The sequence below is a fragment of the Gossypium hirsutum genome, chromosome A11 (assembly GCF_007990345.1).
Source record: "Gossypium hirsutum isolate 1008001.06 chromosome A11, Gossypium_hirsutum_v2.1, whole genome shotgun sequence".
Taxonomy (NCBI): Eukaryota; Viridiplantae; Streptophyta; class Magnoliopsida; order Malvales; family Malvaceae; genus Gossypium; species Gossypium hirsutum.
Genome location: NC_053434.1, coordinates 99185662 through 99208016, shown reverse-complemented (window position 1 = coordinate 99208016; position 22355 = coordinate 99185662).

The following is a 22355-nucleotide window of genomic DNA, read 5'->3' as shown; positions in this document are numbered from 1 at the left end:
CAAGACAAGTAGAACATGAGGGCATTAAGATAAACGATGAACTTAAGCAAAAACTCTCTATTGAAGAGCCTCCCAAACTGGAACTTAAACAATTACCAAACCACTTGGAATACGTATTCATTGGAAATAATTCTACATTACCAGTTATTATTGCTTCTAACTTGCAACCCAAGGAGAAAGAGGAATTAATCCAAGTATTAAAAGAACATAAAAATGCCATAGCTTGGAAAATTTTTGACATTAAAGGAATCAACCCTTCTTTTTGCACCCACAAAATTTTGATGGAAGATGAATACAAACCGCGTGTGCAAGCTCAAAGACGGCTGAACCCCAACATGAAGGAAGTTGTTAAAGCCGAGGTAATTAAACTTCTAGATGCTGGAATTATTTATCCTATTTCTGACAGTTATTGGGTAAGTCCAGTGCAGGTTGTCCCTAAGAAAGGAGGCATGATAGTTGTGACCAACGAGAGGAATGAATTAATCCCAACAAGGACAGTCACAGGATGGAGAGTTTGCATTGACTACAGGAAACTGAATGATTCCACAAGAAAAGATCACTTCCCCTTGCCATTCATTGACCAAATGTTGGAAATATTATCTGGGCACATGTACTACTACTTTTTAGACAGACTCTCTGGCTACTTCCAAATCCCAATAGCTCCTGAAGATCAAGAAAAGACGACGTTCACATGCCCATATGGTACGTTCACTTATCGTAGAATGCCTTTTGGATTATGTAATGCTCCTGCCACTTTTTAGTGCTGTATGATGACTATCTTTGATGAACTCGTGAAAGATATCATGGAAGTATTTATGGATGATTTCTCAGTATTCGGTAACTCTTTCCATCTCTGCCTTAAAAATTTAAAATGAGTTCTAATAAGATATGAGGAAATGAACCTTGTACTTAACTGGGAGAAATGTCACTTCATGGTTCAAGAAGGTATTATATTAGGGCATAAAATTTCTAGTAAAGGGATTGAAGTGGACAAATCTAAAATAGAAACAATAAAAAAATTACCCCTCCTAGTTTGGTTAAGGCTACTAGAAGCTTTTTAGAACATGCTGGTTTTTATAGAAGATTTATTAAGGATTTTTCTAAAATAGCTAAGCTTTTGACTAAATTGCTAGAAAAAGATATACCTTTTGATTTCAATCAGGAGTGTTTAGAAGCATTTAATACTTTAAAGGATAAATTAATTAATGCTCTAATCATAATTGCACCTGATTGGAACTTACCATTTGAATTAATGTTTGATGCGAGTGATTTAGCAGTAGGTGCAATTTTGGGACAGCGAAGAGACAAGCATTTTCAACCTATCTATTATGCTAGCAAAACTTTGACAGCTGCACAAGAGAATTATACTATTACGGAAAAAGAATTGCTGGCTGTGGTTTTTGCATTTGATAAATTTTGATCATATCTCATACTGTCTAAGGTTGTTGTTTACACTGACCATTCCGCCCTTCGCTACCTTTTAACTAAAATTGATGCAAAACCTCGACTCATTCGATGGATTCTCCTATTGCAGGAATTTGACTTGGAAATTCAGGATAAGAAAAGAGCTGAAAATCTTGCGGTTGATCATCTGTCTAGGCTTGAGAACTCCAATACCAAAGAACTTGATGAAGTTGAAATAAATGATTCGTTTCTTGAAAAATAATTTTTCACTGTATCTGACTTCGAGGTACCTTGGTTTGCAGACATTGCAAATTTTTTAGCCGCTAACATCATCGCAAAAGGGTTAACACACCAGCAAAAGAAGCGATTCTTTAATGATGTGAAAAACTACTTTTGAGACAACCCCTTTCTTTTTCGCAAAAGTGCAAATCAAGTCATTAGAAGATGCGTTACAAGATCAAAAACATTAAAAATATTAGGACATTGCCACTCAGGGCCAACTGGAGGACACTATAGTGGAACTAAGACTGCACATAAAATACTTGAATCAGGTTTTTATTGGCCCTCGTTATTCAAAGATGCTAACAGGTACATTAATTCATGTGACAAATGCCAACGGACAGGTAACATATCTAAACGTGATGAAATGCTTCAAATGGGTGGAAGCCCAAGCTCTACTTACTAATGATGCTAGAGTGGTAGTACGTTTCCTTAAGAAACTCTTCTCAAGATTCAGAACACCTAAAGCAATTATCAGTAAACTCTTAAGAAATACGGAGTTCATCATAGAACAGCCACCCCATACCATCTTCAAACTAATGGACAAGTTGAAGTGGCAAACCGAGAAATCAAACGGATCCTTGAAAAAATAGTAGAATCAAATAGAAAAGATTGGGCAATGAAAGTAAAGTAGATGATGCCTTATGGGCTTACAGAACTGCTTTTAAGACTCCCATAAGGACATCACCTTACAGACTTGTTTATGGAAAAAGTTGTCATCTACCATTCGAACTAGAGCATAAAGCTTTTGGGGCTATTAAATTTCTAAACCTTGATCCTGAACTTGCAGGAAAAAATAGGTTGATGCAGCTGAACGAGCTTGATGAATGGCAAGCCAATGCATACGAAAACTCACGCCTATACAAGAAAGCAACAAAGAGGCACCATGACACTCGTTTAAAGCAACAGAAACAATTTGAAGTTGGAGATCTTGTCCTACTATACAACTCAAGACTCAAATTGTTTCTAAGGAAACTTAGATCACGATGGTCAGGACTTTCGTAAATCAATCTATTCTTCCATATGGCACAATAGAGGTAAGTCACCCATCACACGGTACTTTCAAAGTAAATGGACATCGTCTCAAACTTTATAATGGTGAGAATTTTAAAAATGATGGAGAGGAGCTACAACTCCACAAACCGCCCTGAATAAATCAATAAGGAAATAGTCGAGCTTAGACTATAAACAAGCGCTTCTCGGGAGGCAACCCGAGGACTAACGGTTTTAAATTATTTAAATTGTAATTTTTAAAACATCTAGGTCACTAATAGAGTCTTTGAGCACAAGTTCCCAACTCCACACAGTCGATCACATGGCCGTGCTTTAGGCCGTGTGACAACCACGGACGGAAACACGGCCGCACGATACGGCCGTGCGAAAACAGGGTAAAAGTTATCTTTCCCAACATGGGATGCGATAAGTGGCCACGGATGTGCGACCTGTCCTGTGTCAAATCTGTCAAATGAACACGGGCGTGCGACAAGCCCGTGTTTAGCACCTGTGGATAACACTGCCAAAATAACATGGGCGTGCGCAGAGCTACACGACCGTGGGAGAAGCGAACCACATCACATACGGTCGTGTAACATGATCATGTAGCCATATGGCCTAGACACATGGGCGTGCCCGAAGGCCGTGTGACGACATCTCACTTCGCGACAAACACGGGCGGGACACAATCCACACGGGCGTGTGAACCGGCCGTGCCACTTGAAAAATTAGATTATCTATCTTATTTTATTTTACTTTTATTAATTTTTGAAGATTATTTTATTTTTAAACATGGCTTATCTTTATGATTACTATCAAATTATTCCCCCAATTCTCCTTTTGTCTTTCAGAATCATGTTTGTCCTCCAGCTTTATTTCCAACAACTCGCTTTCGCTAATCAAGGAAATTCATTCATCACTTAGGAAATTTCACTTCTCTCCCTAACTTGTTTTTATATTCTTTTCTATATATCTATCTTTGTACATTGAGGATAATGTACATCTTAAGTGTGGGGGCAAGGGTATTCATTTCATTAGCAGAAAAATCCTTGAATGATTGCCTTGCTCTTTTGAAAAGCTCTCATATCATGTTTAGGATAAATTTTGATTGATTTATGATTTTTATTGATATATCTTGAATTAAAACATAGGCATATATGTATTGATTATTTAAACTTTAAGACATTTGAAGAATTAAAAACTTTTAGGTTGTTTCCCTATGTTTAGGTATATTTTGAGTTGGAATTCACAAGTTTAAATATCAAAAAGCTATAATTTTTGTGAGATCTTGAGCCTTTAGAGCATCTATTATTTTTTTCATGCTCACTTTCATTATGAGTGCGTTAGTATTGAATTGTTATTCTAGAACTTGCTTGATTATGCATGTCAAGACCACACCATTTGATTTGATATGTCAAAATGATTGAGGCACTTAGGTTTAACCCACTCACTCCATAAAAGCTTACCTTCACAATTAACCCTTAGTGAACCCCCTTGAGCCTAACAATCCATTCATTGATTTACCCTTGATATTAACCCATAACTTATTATTGTTGAAATCCCCCAAATTAATTTGATCTCTTTTTTTGTCGAGATCTGAGTTGGAATAGTTGTTTAACTATGTTTTATTCTATTTTGTATTTATTTAACTTGTTCTAAAAAAAAACATGTTTACATATTAGTAACAGTGATCTTGTGAGCTAAAGAAGTTAAATTCCATATTATGAGAAAAAGCTTTGTTTTAAATTCCATATTATGAGAAAAAGCTTTGTTGTATACAATTGATGACTAGTCATTTTTTCTAGTTAGGCAATTTTTCAATTCGATCTCGATTGTAACCTTTTCTTTTAGCTTGTGACTACACCCCTTAACCAAGCTTCGTTATAACCCTCTAAAGACCTTTTAATTGATGTTTCAACTCAATTTATAGTGGTGGAGATTTGATTTTCATGCAAGCCTATGGTAATGACTTTTCATTATTGACTATTGAGTGCTTCATTTATTGTCCTTAAACACCTCGAGTGATTTGAGTGAATCTTTAGTGAGGATGTGAAACTCTGTGATATTCTAGATCAAAGGTAATTACTTAGATGAGGGGAGACACCTATGTTTTCAGGATAAAATGCTCAACTTGGAATGTTTGAAACTTTGATGTTCTTTTAGTTGAATTCTCAATGTATGATTACCTGTGGATTATTTTGAGATATTTTCGATAGAGATTATAAATTGAGAAGAATTTATTTTGATTATGAGTTAAGGATTTTGCTTGAGGACAAGTAAATACTTAAGTGTGGGGGTATTTGATAAACCATAATTTATACATATTTCTATCCCATGCTTAGCATAGTTTATGGATGATTTTTCCTTAGATTTAGTCAATTCGATGCTCCTAATGCCTTAGTTTCATGTTTTATACTTAGGTGAGTATAGGAGAGTGAAAGGAATGAGAAACGGGCCAAAAACAGAGAAAATGAGCCAACATATGAAATCAACACGGCCTGGACTTCCTCACACGGACATACCACACAGTCGTGTTAATTTGGCAGAATCAAAGCATGACTCACACGGGTAGAACACACGCCCGTGCCATTCTAACAGGCTTGAACACGGCTTGAAGTAATCACACACGGGTGTGTCACACGGGCGTGTCCCTATCGAGCCCAAGTTGAGTCCAATTCAGAAAAGGCCAATTTTGAGGGCTTTTAGGCATTCCAAATCTTATAAATACACCCTAGAAGAGGAGAATAATAGGAGGCACAGGGAGAAAGGAAGGAATTACTGGAAGAAAGCTGATTGATCCATATCAGAAGCCTGATTCATCATCAAGACTGAAGATCTCCTTTCAATTTCCCTTCAGGAGTTTTGGGTTTTCTTTTTGTTTTGTATTCATTATTCTTCTGAGATGTTTTCCTTTTTAGTTATGAACTAAATCCCCTAAATACCTAAGGGGAATGAAACCTAGGATGAATCTTGTTATTATTTTCTGAATTGTATGATAAATATTTAACTTGTTCTTAATTATGTGTTCTTAATTCTTGTTTTAATATCCCAGGATACTGATTCAAGATAAGCTCTTATTCAAAGGAGGTATAGACCTTCCATAAGAGTACATTTGTCATAATTAAGCGAAGTTGATTGTGTGACACCCCTAATTTGACCCTAGTCGAAAGTGGTTTTGGAACCCCAAAACCGAGTCACAAAAATAATCAGATGTTATATTCTGTGCTTATTGAATGTGGAATTTGTATGTGCGAATATTTCGTGCCTTGATTTTTATCAAGGCGGTGTTAATTTATAAGAAAGGACCCATGTGATAAGACTTGAAAATGTGATAGGTGAAATTTAAAGTGGCCAAATAATGCATGAGTTATTGACATGAGGGACTTGCATGTCAAATGGACCACTTTTAATTAGTGGCCGGCCATAATGATAGTTGATAGATATTATATGCATTTTATTTTAGCATGATAATAGTTAATGGCTTTATATTATGGAAGAAAGAATAATTAAAAGAAAGGAGGAATAAAATAAGAAAGCAAGAGAAAGTCTTCATCTTCTTTCTTTTCTTGAAGTGCCGTGAGCTAGGGAAGGAGGGGAGACTTCATTGTTTTTGGGTTCTAGCCGAAACTAAAGAAAGAAAAAGGGGAAAGTGTTTTGGGAATGTTCGGTCTTTTGGAGGCCAATTTCTAAGGTAATTTCATTGTAATTTTGTTAAATTTTGATGAATACGAGCTTCACTTCTTTATCTAGCTGAAACCCATTTGCTAATTTTGGTCTAAGTGGCGTATTAAGTTCGGTTCATGTGTTTTTGAGCTAGGGATTTGTTTTTAAAGTTAAAAGTTGCTGGATAAGTGTTGGATGGACTTGATAATGTTAAAATTATTGAGTGTGTAAAGTTATAAGTTTAGTTTATGATTGGGAGCTTAAATTTAGCTCAAATTTAACTCAATTTCTTATATTAAGCATTTCGGCTATGGTGTGGATTGCATAAAATTTGAAGTATTTGATGTTTGAGAGTTCTAAATAGTTAATTATTAAGTGAGGCTTAGTAATTTTGTGTTAAAGATGAATTTCATTACTAAAAGTGGTATTCGGCTATGTGGCATTGTGTTAAATTTTGGATGTTGTTTTTTTTAATTTTAAATTGACTATTAAGTAAGCTTTAAGGTTGTTAAATGGTAAAAAGAGACTTGAGAGTGATGTTTAGGTAGCTTTCGGCCTTATAGTGAATTATGATTGTTAAAGGATGGACTTAAGTTGTGTATATGGGATTTAACCTTGCCGATTATGTGTTAACAAGGTGAAAATGGTTATGTTGCGTTAATAGAGTGCCGAATGTGAATTTGGTGTTAAGCTATATTTGAATACTTTGTTGAATGATTTTTGATATACCCGAAATAAGGTGCATGAATTATGGATTAGTAATGATTTGAATTTGTTTAAATCTAGCTCAAGAACAAAGGACACCAACTTCGGATAGGGGAAAAGAGAAAGTAGTTTAATAGCCGATTTGTACTAAGTCGATCAAATTCAAGGTAAGTTCTTAAGTATTTGAGTTTGATTCCTTTGTAAGTTTTAAGTGTTTAAACGTTGAGTAAATTCAATTATAATAGGACATGATGTGTTGATTTAATAAGATATGATGTGGCCATGATATGTTCTAAGCTCAAATGGTAAGTTCTTAAGTGTTTGAGCTTGGGAATTTAAGGGTAATTTGAAATAGTCTGCTTCGGACAGCAGCAGTAACTTGACTTTAGAAAATCACCATAAATATATGGACTTGAATTAGAGGCTGAATGAGACATGAAATTAAATCTTAATGAGTCTAGTTTCTTATAAAAGAAACCGTGTAAGCAAAGGAATTTCCGATAATGAGATATTTAAAGTTGTGTGAGACGGTGTCAGAATGACTCCGAAATCCCCTGTTCTGTTTTTAGAAAATCATTATAAATTGTACAAAAATTGTTATAAGATAAAATTTATATGCTTAGACTCCTTAATGAGTCTAGTTTCAAATGAAATCAAATACAACACATTTTGAATTCTGTAAAATGAGAAATCTGATTCGTAGTGAAGAGTGGTCAGATTAGTCAAACAGTGAAACAGGGGAAACTTTAAGAAAAATCCGGTATTGATTGGCCAAACCTAAAATTCTGGAAATTTTATGGATGGAAGATATACGAGTCTATATTCAGGAAAAATTAACGGAAAGTGATTTGGAGTTTTGTAGCTCCAGTTATAAATTATTTAGTGACTATTGCTCAGGAAAAACAGCTTGTGCTGAATTTGAGATTGTGTTGTAAACCTTGATAAACTTGTTCTAGTTGCTCATAAGCTATTGATTAAACCCATGCGTGAATTCTAAATTGTGATATTGGAAAATGATAGATGTAGATTCAGCCAAGACAGTGTATATATGTGATAAGGCCTAATGGCCGATGTGATGAATGTGAAAGTGTATATGTGTGATAAAGCCTAATAGCCGATGTGATGAATGTGAAAGTGTATATATGTGATAAGGCCTAATAGCCGATGTGATGAATGTGAAAGTGTATATATGTGACAGGGCCGAGTGGCCAACGTGATGGATGTGAAAGTGCATAAATGTGATAAGTCCCGAAGGGCATTTGTGTCAGTACTATATCCGGGTTAAAACCCAGCAGGCTTTATGCGAGAATATTATCACTGATTAATGTCCGTAAGCTACGTGCTCGTACTATATCCGAGCTCTAAAGACCCGATGACTACGTGTGGGAATTTTGTCCGGGTAAGACCCGATAACTTCGTGTGGAGATTATGTCCGGGTAAGACTTCGTAATAAGAATTGCTTATAAATATATTCAATGCGAAAGGTTAAACAGGTATGTACTCCAAGTTATATGTGAGCTTGATTTGCACTAAATCATAAGGTAGTTATGTGATGCATACGAGAGCAATCTATGAGACTATTCCTATGATTATGTGACATCGGATCAGTGTGAGAGGTGATGTGAAATCATACGATATATCTATGTCACATGAGCTCACTTTTATGTGAAAGTTTATCTGCCTATTGTATATGATGAGATGTGCATATTCGGTAAAGGGATGGTGTGCCCGAAGGAAGAGTGAAATAAAAATACGAACAACTATGTTATAATTTGATTGTTATCTGTTGACACTGCTTAAAACTTACTAAGCATTGTAATGCTTACTCCGTTTACTCTGTTTCCTCTGTTTTATAGATCTCATTGCGAAGCTACAGGCTCGGGGATCGTCAGCAACTAGCCACACTATCACTATCCACTGTTTGGTACTGCTATGTTTTGGATTATCTTATGGCATGTATAAAATAGACTAGTGGCGGAAGAATATTTTGGTTAATGTATGTAGCCATGCGAAAATGGCTTATATATGTTTCAGCATAATGTTATAATCATTTGGTATGGAATGGTTAATCACTATCATAATTTGTGCTATTTATGCTAAAAGGGCTAGTTGAATCATGGAAACTATGAAATAGGTAAAGTCTACCTTAAAGGCAGATGCTGGTAGCAGCAGTGATGTAGATTTGGAAAATCACTAAAAATAGTAGGATTGGAATTAAATAATGAATAAATTAGTTAAACGAACCTTGATGAATCTATTTTCATAGGAAAGTAATGAAACAATCATATGGACAGTATGTTAAGAGATATTCAGGTTCTCGTGAGACAGGGCCAGAACGGTTTCTGGATTCCCTGTTCCGAATTTGGAAATTCATTATAAATTAACCAGAGATAATTAGGAGTCATGCCATATATGTATAGATTCCTCTCTGAGTCTAGTTTCTATAGAAACAAACGGCATCAGTATTGAAGCTCTGTGCAGGGAGATATCCAAGTCGTGATGCGCAAAGGTCAGTGTAGTCGATCCCTGTAACATGGGAGACTTTGACTAATAAACTGTACTAATTGGCCCAACCAAAAATTCTAGAAAAAAATATGTAGATGGGCATATGAGTCTAGTTTCAGGGAAAAATTACGAAACTGATTTTTGAGTTGTGAAACTCAAGATATGATTTTTAAGGTGACAGTGTCGCAGTTAGCCAACTGCCTGGAAAATTTTAAAATGGACTACGATAGTAAGCGAATTTAGTCTGTGAACCCCTCGTGTCCGACTCCGGCAACGGTCTCGGGTACGGGGTGTTACAAGTTTATTGGTATCAGAGCTACGGTTTAGTCGATTCTAGGACTAACGTAGCACGCGTGAGTCTATTTATACATGCCATAAAGTGATAAAATGATGGTGTGATGATTTTTGGCTATTAAAATGTGTTTGCTGTATTGTAATGAATCTTGATCCCGATCGAGCTGTAGCAAGCTTCTGACTATGAGAATTTGCGATATAACTTCATTTAGATATGCCTAAATTATTAAGTTGATCAGGTACGTATCATGTACTCGTATTTGAATTTCGATTTGGATTGAATTATAAGGGTATAAGTGATGCAATTTTGAAGGAGTGTTATGACTATAAATGTGATTTTTGTATGTGGCTATGGAACTGGAAGTTGAATGGTCGATAAGCATGTTGTGTTTGTATTCAAGTAATGTAAATGATATACTAATGTGTATTGCTATATGTGTATATGTATGTAGAGACGAAATTGTCGAATGTAAAAAGGCAGTGAAGCGTATAGAGTGGTTGGTTTTCAGCACTAAGTGTGCGGGAAATAAGTGTTCACGGTTGTGAGATTGGCACTAAGTGTGCGGGCTTGAAATGCATGGCACTAAGTGTGCGAGTTTAAAGTACATGGCACTAAGTGTGCGTGGTTGATTATTAAGCACTATGTGTGCGAACCCACTATATATATATTTTCTATCAATTATTTATATTAAGGGTGCGACCTTACCAAGTCGATTTCGGACAGCGGAAAGGGGTAAGTTCTTGAGTAATAGAGCTTAAATTAGATCATGTTTTAAGCAAATCAAAATCATGCTCTTTGTGTGTGGCTATTGAGCCGAAATTGCAAGAATGATAAGTGTCTTGTGTTTGAGTTTTGCTAATAAAAATGAAATACGAATGTGTCATGATTTATTGTTAAATGTGCATGGTTATTCGAATGATGTCCGGGCTAAGTCCCGAAGGCTTTGTGCTAAGTGACCATATCCGGACTAAGATTCGAAGGCATTGGTGCGAGTTACTAAATCCGGGCTAAGTCCCGAAGAGCATTCATGCTAGTGATGTATCCGGGCTAAGTTCCGAAGAGCATTCGTGCTAGTGATATATCCGTGCTAAATCCCGAAGAGCAATCATGCTGGTGACGTGTATTTGGGCCTTCGTGCCTAGTAGGCTTCGTGCCGGTAATTTGAGCAAAGTTTAAGTGCTCATTACTCTACAAATTCAAATTTAAATGAGATGATATGTTTAAAAGTGTACATACATGATGTTTATAGACTTGGTTAAGTCATATCAATGTGTATTAACGAATGAATAAGAGCGCTATGTATGTGAATAATTAGAGGCACTGTGTGTGTGCGAATTTCTTTAACCGAGCACTATGAGTGCGAGATCGGTCAGTGGGCACTAAGTGTGTGAAGTGGAATTCATGTAAGACCTCGTTTGGGACGAAGGCATTGATTTGAGATAGTGTGCAAGACCATGTCTGGGACATGGCATCGGCTCGATATGTGAGAATATGTAAGACCATATCTAGGATATGGCATTGTAAAAGCTATATGTGCTATTGCTGAATGGACACTATTTTGTTAATCTTGTTCAAGAAATTATTTTGGTTAAGTTTCGACATTCGAAAGTTTGAAAGAATTTTTGATGAATGTTGATAATTTTGGATATACGAGTTATGCGCTAGAATAAATCTCATGCCAGTGTATTATATTAGGCTTTATGCCTATTCGACTGTATACGGGTAACGTTAACTATGATTGAATGTGCTAAATGAACTAAATGTTCAGGTACGTGGAAGTTGACTTTTCTTTTGGAAATGAGTTTAGTTGAATATTGAGACGTGATAAAGTTATAAAGGATATTTATTGGGATGTTTGAGTATATGTGTACTTTCGGCTAGGTTACAGCTTATTCATGAATGAATATGTGGGTTGACGATGTGAATTATACATGTTAATATGTGCCTAATATGTGTTTGAAATGCATTTGTGAATTAAATTAAGTGATTATTGCTTATGAAATCAAGAAAATGAGATATATGTGCATACTTGTAGAAATGTTTATGTATTTGTTTTAAGATAAGAAAATGATTCTATAGATCGATGCGAAATCAGTAATGAATTACAATTGCTATCGATGAGCTAATGTTTTATGGATATAATTCAATAAGAGGACGTTATCCTAAACTATGCATCAGTAGAAATTTTCGAGGACGAAAATCCCTAAAGGGGAGGAGAGTTGTGACACCCCTAATTTGACCCTAGTCGAAAGTGGTTTTGGAACCCCAAAACCGAGTCACAAAAATAATCAGATGTTATATTCTGTGCTTATTGAATGTGGAATTTGTATGTACGAATATTTCGTGCCTTGATTTTTATCAAGGCGGTGTTAATTTATAAGAAAGGACCCATGTGATAAGACTTGAAAATGTGATAGGTGAAATTTAAAGTGGCCAAATAATGCATGAGTTATTGACATGAGGGACTTGCATGTCAAATGGACCACTTTTAATTAGTGGCCAGCCATAATGATAGTTGATAGATATTATATGCATTTTATTTTAGCATGATAATAGTTAATGGCTTTATATTATGGAAGAAAGAATAATTAAAAGAAAGGGGGAATAAAATAAGAAAGCAAGAGAAAGTCTTCATATTCTTTCTTTTCTTGAAGTGCCGTGAGCTAGGGAAGGAGGGGAGACTTCATTGTTTTTGGGTTCTAGCCGAAACTAAAGAAAGAAAAAGGGGAAAGTGTTTTGGGAATGTTCGGTCTTTTGGAGGCCAATTTCTAAGGTAATTTCATTGTAATTTTGTTAAATTTTGATGAATACGAGCTTCACTTCTTTATCTAGCTGAAACCCATTTGCTAATTTTGGTCTAAGTGGCGTATTAAGTTCGGTTCATGTGTTTTTGAGCTAGGGATTTGTTTTTAAAGTTAAAAGTTGCTGGATAAGTGTTGGATGGACTTGATAATGTTAAAATTATTGAGTGTGTAAAGTTGTAAGTTTAGTTTATGATTGGGAGCTTAAATTTAGCTCAAATTTAACTCAATTTCTTATATTAAGCATTTCGGCTATGGTGTGGATTGCATAAAATTTGAAGTATTTGATGTTTGAGAGTTCTAAATAGTTAATTATTAAGTGAGGCTTAGTAATTTTGTGTTAAAGATGAATTTCATTACTAAAAGTGGTATTCGGCTATGTGGCATTGTGTTAAATTTTGGATGTTGTTTTTTTTAATTTTAAATTGACTATTAAGTAAGCTTTAAGGTTGTTAAATGGTAAAAAGAGACTTGAGAGTGATGTTTAGGTAGCTTTCGGCCTTATAGTGAATTATGATTGTTAAAGGATGGACTTAAGTTGTGTATATGGGATTTAACCTTGCCGATTATGTGTTAACAAGGTGAAAATGGTTATGTTGCGTTAATAGAGTGCCGAATGTGAATTTGGTGTTAAGCTATATTTGAATACTTGGTTGAATGATTTTTGATATACCCGAAATAAGGTGCATGAATTATGGATTAGTAATGATTTGAATTTGTTTAAATTTAGCTCAAGAACAAAGGACACAACTTCGGATAGGGGAAAAGAGAAAGTAGTTGAATAGCCGATTTGTACTAAGTCGATCAAATTCAAGGTAAGTTCTTAAGTATTTGAGTTTGATTCCTTTGTAAGTTTTAAGTGTTTAAACGTTGAGTAAATTCAATTATAATAGGACATGATGTGTTGATTTAATAAGATATGATGTGGCCATGATATGTTCTAAGCTCAAATGGTAAGTTCTTAAGTGTTTGAGCTTGGGAATTTAAGGGTAATTTGAAATAGTCTGCTTCGGACAGCAGCAGTAACTTGAATTTAGAAAATCACCATAAATTTATGGACTTGAATTAGAGGCTGAATGAGACATGAAATTAAATCTTAATGAGTCTAGTTTCTTATAAAAGAAACCGTGTAAGCAAAGGAATTTCCGATAATGAGATATTTAAAGTTGTGTGAGACGGTGTCAGAATGACTCCGAAATCCCCTGTTCTGTTTTTAGAAAATCATTATAAATTGTACAAAAATGGTTATAAGATAAAATTTATATGCTTAGACTCCTTAATGAGTCTAGTTTCAAATGAAATCAAATACAACACATTTTGAATTCTGTAAAATGAGAAATCTGATTCGTAGTGAAGAGTGGTCAGATTAGTCAAATAGTGAAACAGGGGAAACTTTAAGAAAAATCTGTTATTGATTGGCCAAACCTAAAATTCTGGAAATTTTATGGATGGAAGATATATGAGTATATTTTCAGGAAAAATTAACGGAAAGTGATTTGGAGTTTTGTAGCTCCAGTTATAAATGATTTAGTGACTATTGCTCAGGAAAAACAGCTTGTGCTGAATTTGAGATTGTGTTGTAAACCTTGATAAACTTGTTCTAGTTGCTCATAAGCTATTGATTAAACCCATGCGTGAATTCTAAATTGTGATAATGGAAAATGATAGATGTAGATTCAGCCAAGACAGTGTATATATGTGATAAGGCCTAATGGCCGATGTGATGAATGTGAAAGTGTATATATGTGATAAGGCCTAATAGCCGATGTGATGAATGTGAAAGTGTATATATGTGACAGGGCCGAGTGGCCAACGTGATGGATGTGAAAGTGCATAAATGTGATAAGTCCCGAAGGGCATTTGTGTCAGTACTATATCCGGGTTAAAACCCCGCAGGCTTTATGCGAGAATATTATCACTGATTAATGTCCGTAAGCTTCGTGCTCGTACTATATCCGAGCTCTAAAGACCCGATGACTACGTGTGGGAATTTTGTCCGGGTAAGACCCGATAACTTCGTGTGGAGATTATGTCCGGGTAAGACTTTGTAATAAGAATTGCTTATAAATATATTCAATGCGAAAGGTTAAACAGGTATGTACTCCAAGTTATATGTGAGCTTGATTTGCACTAAATCATAAGGTAGTTATGTGATGCATACGAGAGCAATCTATGAGACTATTCCTATGATTATGTGACATCGGATCAGTGTGAGAGGTGATGTGAAATCATACGATATATCTATGTCACATGAGCTCACTTTTATGTGAAAGTTTATCTGCCTATTGTATATGATGAGATGTGCATATTCGGTAAAGGGATGGTGTGCCCGAAGGAAGAGTGAAATAAAAATACGAACAACTATGTTATAATTTGATTGTTATCTGTTGACACTGCTTAAAACTTACTAAGCATTGTAATGCTTACTCCGTTTACTCTGTTTCCTCTGTTTTATAGATCTCATTGCGAAGCTACAGGCTCGGGGATCGTCAGCAACTAGCCACACTATCACTATCCACTGTTTGGTACTGCTATGTTTTGGATTATCTTATGGCATGTATAAAATAGACTAGTGGCGGAAGAATATTTTGGTTAATGTATGTAGCCATGCGAAAATGGCTTATATATGCTTGAGCATAATGTTATAATCATTTGGTATGGAATGGTTAATCACTATCATAATTTGTACTATTTATGCTAAAAGGGCTAGTTGAATCATGGAAACTATGAAATAGGTAAAGTCTACCTTAAAGGCAGATGCTGGCAGCAGCAGTGATATAGATTTGGAAAATCACTAAAAATAGTAGGATTGGAATTAAATAATGAATAAATCATGTAAACGAACCTTGATGAATCTATTTTCATAGGAAAGTAACGAAACGATCATATGGACAGTATGTTAAGAGATATTCAGGTTCTCGTGAGACAGGGCCAGAACGGTTTCTGGATTCCCTGTTCCGACTTTGGAAATTCATTATAAATTAACCAGAGATAATTAGGAGTCATGCCATATATGTATAGATTCCTCTCTGAGTCTAGTTTCTATAGAAATAAACGGCATCAGTATTGAAGCTCTGTGCAGGTAGATATCCAAGTCGTGATGCGCAAAGGTCAGTGTAGTCGATCCCTGTAACATGGGAGACTTTGACTAATAAACTGTACTAATTGGCCCAACCAAAAATTCTAGAAAAAAATATGTAGATGGGTATATGAGCCTAGTTTCAGGGAAAAATTACGAAACTGATTTTTGAGTTGTGAAACTCAAGATATGATTTTTAAGGTGACAGTGTCGTAGTTAGCCAACTGCCTGGAAAATTTTAAAATGGACTGCGATAGTAAGCGAATTTAGTCTGTGAACCCCTCGTGTCCGACTCCGGCAACGGTCTCGGGTACGGGGTGTTACAGATTGCACGCCTAGAGATAGGGTGACAAGATTTTGCCAGATTAGGATGAAACCTAATAAGAGGATCCATAGATCGAGTGAATGCAACCCTAGGGTGTTAATTAGAGAAAAGTATCAATTATTCAATCTAGGGATTAGACGTTATTAGTCTTGAATAGGGATAATAACATAACTTAGGAATCTCTACAGAACAAGTTAAATGAATAAATCATCCGATTCGGAGTCAGAATAACAAGTGAAGTCTAGGTGGATTCTTCCTTAGGTATTTTCTTAATTCAATCGTTTTTCCCAAAAGTAATTCCCCAATTCTATTTTCTGTAAATTCTTAATTTAGATACTTAGTTAGTTAAAACAAAATCCTCTTATTCTTAGGCTAGATAATAAAAAGACAGTCATTACTAGTACTTTTTGTTCCTTTGGGTCCGACAATCTGGTCTTGCTAAAACTATACTACTGTTCGATAGGTACACTTGCCTACATTGTGATAATAGTTAGTTTCAAGAATGATTAATTATAAATTTATAAAACTTATCACACAAAATCACACGATCACTGATCACATGGTCGTGTCCCCTCACACAGCCTACCACACGGGGGACCACACGCCCGTGTGACATCAATAGAATGTTTTTTTGGCTTTCGCTGAATCCTGTTTTCTGTGTTTTTTGGTACACACCTCAATTCAATTTTCTACAAAAAACTATTGAGCACTCCCAGGACTAAAACCGAGATATCCAACATTAGTTTAACGGATTTACTAGCAAATTTGAATATCGAGATTGAATAGAGACTTGACTTACCACCACTGAAACACTATTCATTAACAACGCTGGACCAAAAGATACGTAATTCACTACACAAAGCCTCCTCCTACGACATTATTTGCAGAAGAACACATTACTAGAATAATCGTTACAAAATCCTGATAGGAAAAGAGGAGAGGACTTACCAACTCGCGTAAAAGCAACCAAAGAAGCAGAGACAAGAGAAAGGAAAAAGGTTTTCAGAAAAATGAAAAAAGAAAGAGAGGGAACTCAAAGAAATTTCGGCAGAGGAAAGGAAACAAGATAAGAATAGAAGAGAAGAAAAAAAACGGCGTCAGAAGATTTTTGGGAGAAAGGAATCCGAAATTTGCAAATGCCAAAATAAAAAATAGATTTCCCAATAACCCCCACTAGCCACAATCCCTAAATTTTCTCCTCTACTTTCCCTTACATTCCCACTACTCAGAAACCCAGTTCAGCACAACTCTAGCCGAAATTAAGAGAAAAAATACTATCCCTTGCCTACACAGAAGATCAAACACAAGACCTCCATCACACCAACACTCCACTTATCCACTAGACCAGTAGGCCCATTCTGATATGTTTCTACAAATAATCAAATAAAAGCCTACTGAACAGAGATAGGGCTTTATTCATAAAAATACCAAAATTTAACCCAAATAAGACTTGAACTTGAGACCTCACACACACACTCAGAAGATTTAACCACTGAAGCAGACACACAGTTATGTCCTAAATAAATCGAACAAAAATAAATATTTTTGGGGGGGGTTATAGAAATGTTAACAAAAGTGAATCATCAAAGTGTTGGGGTAAGTTTAGTAACTTTCAAAGGTAAGTTAAATTTTGTTAAAGTAATGTATAGTTGTAGAAATTTGTATGTGTGTAAGTATGTAATAATTAAATAAGTTTAAACATTATGCTATGATTCATTTACCTATTTACTCTTGTAGTGCTTACTAAGTCTTTACCGGCTTAACACGTTTATTTTAAAGCATAGGTACAGTTAGACATGAAGAGCAAGATTCGGGCTAGGAGACCTGTCATCTCATCACATCTTCAAGAGGCAACAAGTGTAGGTACTATATTTTGAGTTAAATGGCAAATACATAGATAGTCTAAACGCGTTCCCAAGTGTTAGGGACTAAAATGAAAACTCTTAAAACTTTATCTATTTTGGTATTTTAAATTGAAGTATTTTGGTTCTACATGAAATGAATTATTGATGATCATATGTATGCTTGCGTTTGTGATTTGATAATGTGATATGTAATACCCTGATTTATTTAACTTTGTCTTTTGTGAATTCTGTCATAAATGAGTATCTGCTTCAGTGACTAAGTGTTCTGATTGTGTGTTTGAGGTCTTAGGTTCAAGTTTCACTTTTGAAAATTTATGCTATTTTTTGATCCTAGCCTTATCTTTTGTGGTTTGGCTTATATATTACTTTCGGTCAACTCATATCAGAATGAGCTTGTTGGTTCAAGTGATAAGGTGTTAGCTTGGCTTAAGGTCTTGTGTTCGAACCCTTGTGTAAGTGAAGGATGTTAAGTTTTGTTTCTGTGAATGTCTGTAATAGTAGAATTCTGAGGTAGTTGTATGAGAGTAGTGGATCAGTTTTGGTGGGGTTGTTGGTTAGTGAAGGAAGTTGGGATATGGTTTTATTTTTATTTTTATTTATTTTTATTTTGTTTCCCTAAAATCTTTCTCCCCTTTCTAACATTCTTTTTCCCCTTTCTCTACAAAATTTCTTTTCTTTCTTGTTTTGATTCTATTCATGAATCATTCACTCAATCATTGCAACTTGGATTTTTTGGGTTCTTCAGTCGGTTTGGTAAGTAGAGTTTTGTTTATCTTTACCGTTTAGAATTATTGGATGCTAGCCATGTTAATTTGTAGCCATTAATTATTGGGTTTTGCATTTAGGAGAAGGTTGTGAAGTAGAGGATTATGCTTCAACGACCTAATTTGTGTGTGATTGTGTTCGTTGGTGGTAAGTTCATGTGCGTTGTTCGGTTTAGTCTTGTTAAATTGTAAATTGATTGCTAAAATAGTCGTTGGAATGCTATTTCTTAGGTTTTGGAAGTATTGAGATTTCTTTCACATTAAAAAATGAACCAGGTGTGTAACGAAAATGCGAGAAAAAGGTTATTGGCAAAAGCCAAAAATCTGGTCTATTGATGCCACACTGGCGTGTGCCCGACTGTGTGGTAGGCCATGTGTGACACACGACCCGACTGGGTGTGTTTAGCCGTGTGCTTGTAGGTCACATGGCCTAGTTCAATTTGGGCGTGTGGGCCATGAACCAGACCGTGTAGGTCACGAGGGTAGAGCCAATTTGGGCGAGTGGGCCACACGGGCATGTGGGCCCAAAATTTAAAATTTTTCCCTAGGGTCGTATACGTCGTTCTGATTGACTGTGGGCCTTCTGTAGGGTCGGTATTGGTTAAAAAAACCTTAAACTTGAGACATGTCACTTTGTTAGACTGAAAATAGTTTAAATAGTGTTTATATGAGATTTATGGGATATAGTATGTATGATTTGTTCTATCACGCTTATGCGTGTATAATGTCTGTTATGTATAAGCATGCATATTATCTGTTATTCTATTTATTTGTATCTGGGTATGGGGTGAGTTATGTATATATGGAGGAAGTATTTTGTGAGACGATATTTCGCCAATATAGTGGCAGCATGGCTGCGATTTATTCTGATAAGTGTTGTACGGGCACTATATGGTGTGTAGGGCTGGGTGGGTGTTTTATACCCTACGTGGTGTGATGGGATGGTCGAAGTTGGTGTGTAGAGGATAGGGGTAGGACTATGCATATATGATTCTGTACGATTCTGTCGATAATCTAATTCTGTAAAGAAATTATATTTGTATTTGTTCTGCTCTACGATAAAATCTAAATTTATGTTTCCGTTGAGTTACACACTTAGTTTTTAAAACTCACTTCCGTTTGTCTATTCTATTCAGGTAATCCTCAGGTAGAGGCAAGTCAGTGCGACAGAGGCTCAGTTGTGACCACTTGTTCGTAAACTGTATTTACTTAAAAATTTATTTGATTTTTTGGTTTTCTTTTGAGAGTTTTGTAATTTTGGGACTCTCTGGACTTTTTGGTTTTATTGTTTATTTTGGATTTGATTTAAGTTTCTTACGACGCTCAACAAAACAATTTACGGAAACAACGTTTTACGCAAACAAATGTTTTTTAGAACATAAACTCGGTTTTCAAAATATAACACCGTTAAACTTCCATTGCAAATTACCGTTAACTTGAAAGAGCAAACAAATAATGGTTTCATTAATCAGTATAACGACATATTCTTCAAAATAAAGAGGTACGATATTTTTAAAGGAAAAGACGAATTTCTAACTTTTCTTCGTAACAACTCCAAATTCGGCCATAACGTCTAGGCCAGGTTTGGGGTGTTACATAATAACTTGGTTGATTCAGAGTTGTTTAAAATTGCTTTAAGGCACTTTGAAATGGTTTTAAGAGTTGTAAAGAATCCAAAGCTTTACAGGGGATTTTTAGCAAAATTTACAACTGATTTTTATGAAAATTTACCTAATGTATTGACACCAAAGGTATAGGTATCAATACCTATGCTTTGAAACTTAAAACTTTCAAAATAGAATGTAATTTTGGTATCGTTTTTTATATTGCTATCGACACCTTCATCAAAATTTGAGTTTTTGGAGTTCCAGAATGTTATTTCAGTATCATTTTTGTGCAGTGGTATAGATACCTTTTAATACCTTTTGTTTAAGTAATAATATTTTGCCCTTGTTTTGAGTAAAAAATAAAATTTAAATCATTTCCAAATGCAATAGAACAACCATTAATTACCTCGAATGTTTATAATAATAAATGTTGGGTTAAATAAGTTAATACACTATGTTTAAATGCTTAAATTACTCAGTGCCTAGCCAAACCGCTTTGGCACCAAATGTAATAATCTTATACCGTGTCATTACGGTTGGACCAGGTATAGGGGTGTTACAGTTTGTCCTAGTGGATCTGCTCCATTCCCTAAAGTGAATCCAAAAATGCATATTAAATATGAAAGACGTAATCTTGGATGTGGGCTTGATAAGTTGCTTTATAATGCTAAAAAAATATGGTTATAATAATTCTTCTCACCACCAAAAGTGAAAAATTGAAGATAATGTGAAGATTGTTAATAAGATTGATGTTGAAATTCATATTCATAGTTTCATACTATATTTCAATGTTTAATTGTTATGCATTTACAGTATGATCATGCACATTGCTTAATTTTTCAGATATATCTGTGCAAATAGAATTTTCATTTGTGCGAATTTTGTAAATTGATAAATTTTAATTATAATAATTTTATATGGCTTTGGTTTTGATTTTATTGTATTGAGACTAATATTTTATATTTGAATGCTTCAAAGATGGCATTCAAGAATTTTTATGTTTGATATTTATAACTACCTCCGGACTTATTAATTTGATGTTTTCTTGGATACAATACTATTATATATATTTGCATGGTACTACCTAATTATCTAATTACTAATAAGTATATAAGGTATGTTATTAAAACTGGTGTTAGATTTTTTTCCATTATGTTATTATTATGATTGAATCATATTAGACCATCTCTATCAAAAATAATGCAACAAGATGAAAATTTACATGGATATTTATTAGAAAGTTTGAAAACTTTTCATTTTTCAAGTGTAGCTTGTTCTCAAAGATAATGATTTATTAAAACCTCACTAGCAAAAGTTGAGATTGAATCTATTATATTTTTTAAAGATATTGGCTCATTAATCCAACAAGTGAATTTTTTGATATTTTGGTATATTTACCTACAAGTTATCGCATGTGTGTTATCAACCTGCAACCTATCGTTTGCGAGATTGCTTGTTTAATGATTTGTTTAAAAACAAAACTTTCAGATTACACAATTTATGATAATTCTTGCTAATGTTGATGAATTTATTTTTAAGGCTTTTAATGATTATTGTAAGATATATTGTCGATGTGAGCAAGTATCACAAAGTCGAATGTTTATGTGTATAAAATGGTTTAGCAAAATTAATGATTCAATGCCTCTAGTTAGTAGCTAAACCATATCTTTTGAGACTAAAATTTTTTGTATATGTATAATGATATGATCTTTTACATGAATCAACACTAGTAACATCAAGCAATAAGTTGTGGTAAATACTCCCTGTTACAATTAGCTTTTGATCAGAAGCCAAGTACAACCCATTTTAAAATTTTTTAATGTTTGATATATGTTCAACTTGCTTCACCACAATGCATGAAATGGACAATTCAAATAATATTGAGAATATAAATTAATTATGAGTCTCATTGTATTGTTAGATATTTTGAATGAATTGAAAATTCAATTATGACATGAGTTTATTACTATTTTGATTTGACAGTTTTCCCAATATTAGGGGGGGAGAAATAACAGTTGGAGGGAAAATTACTTAAAATAAAATATCATTATTTAGATCCTCGTATAAAGT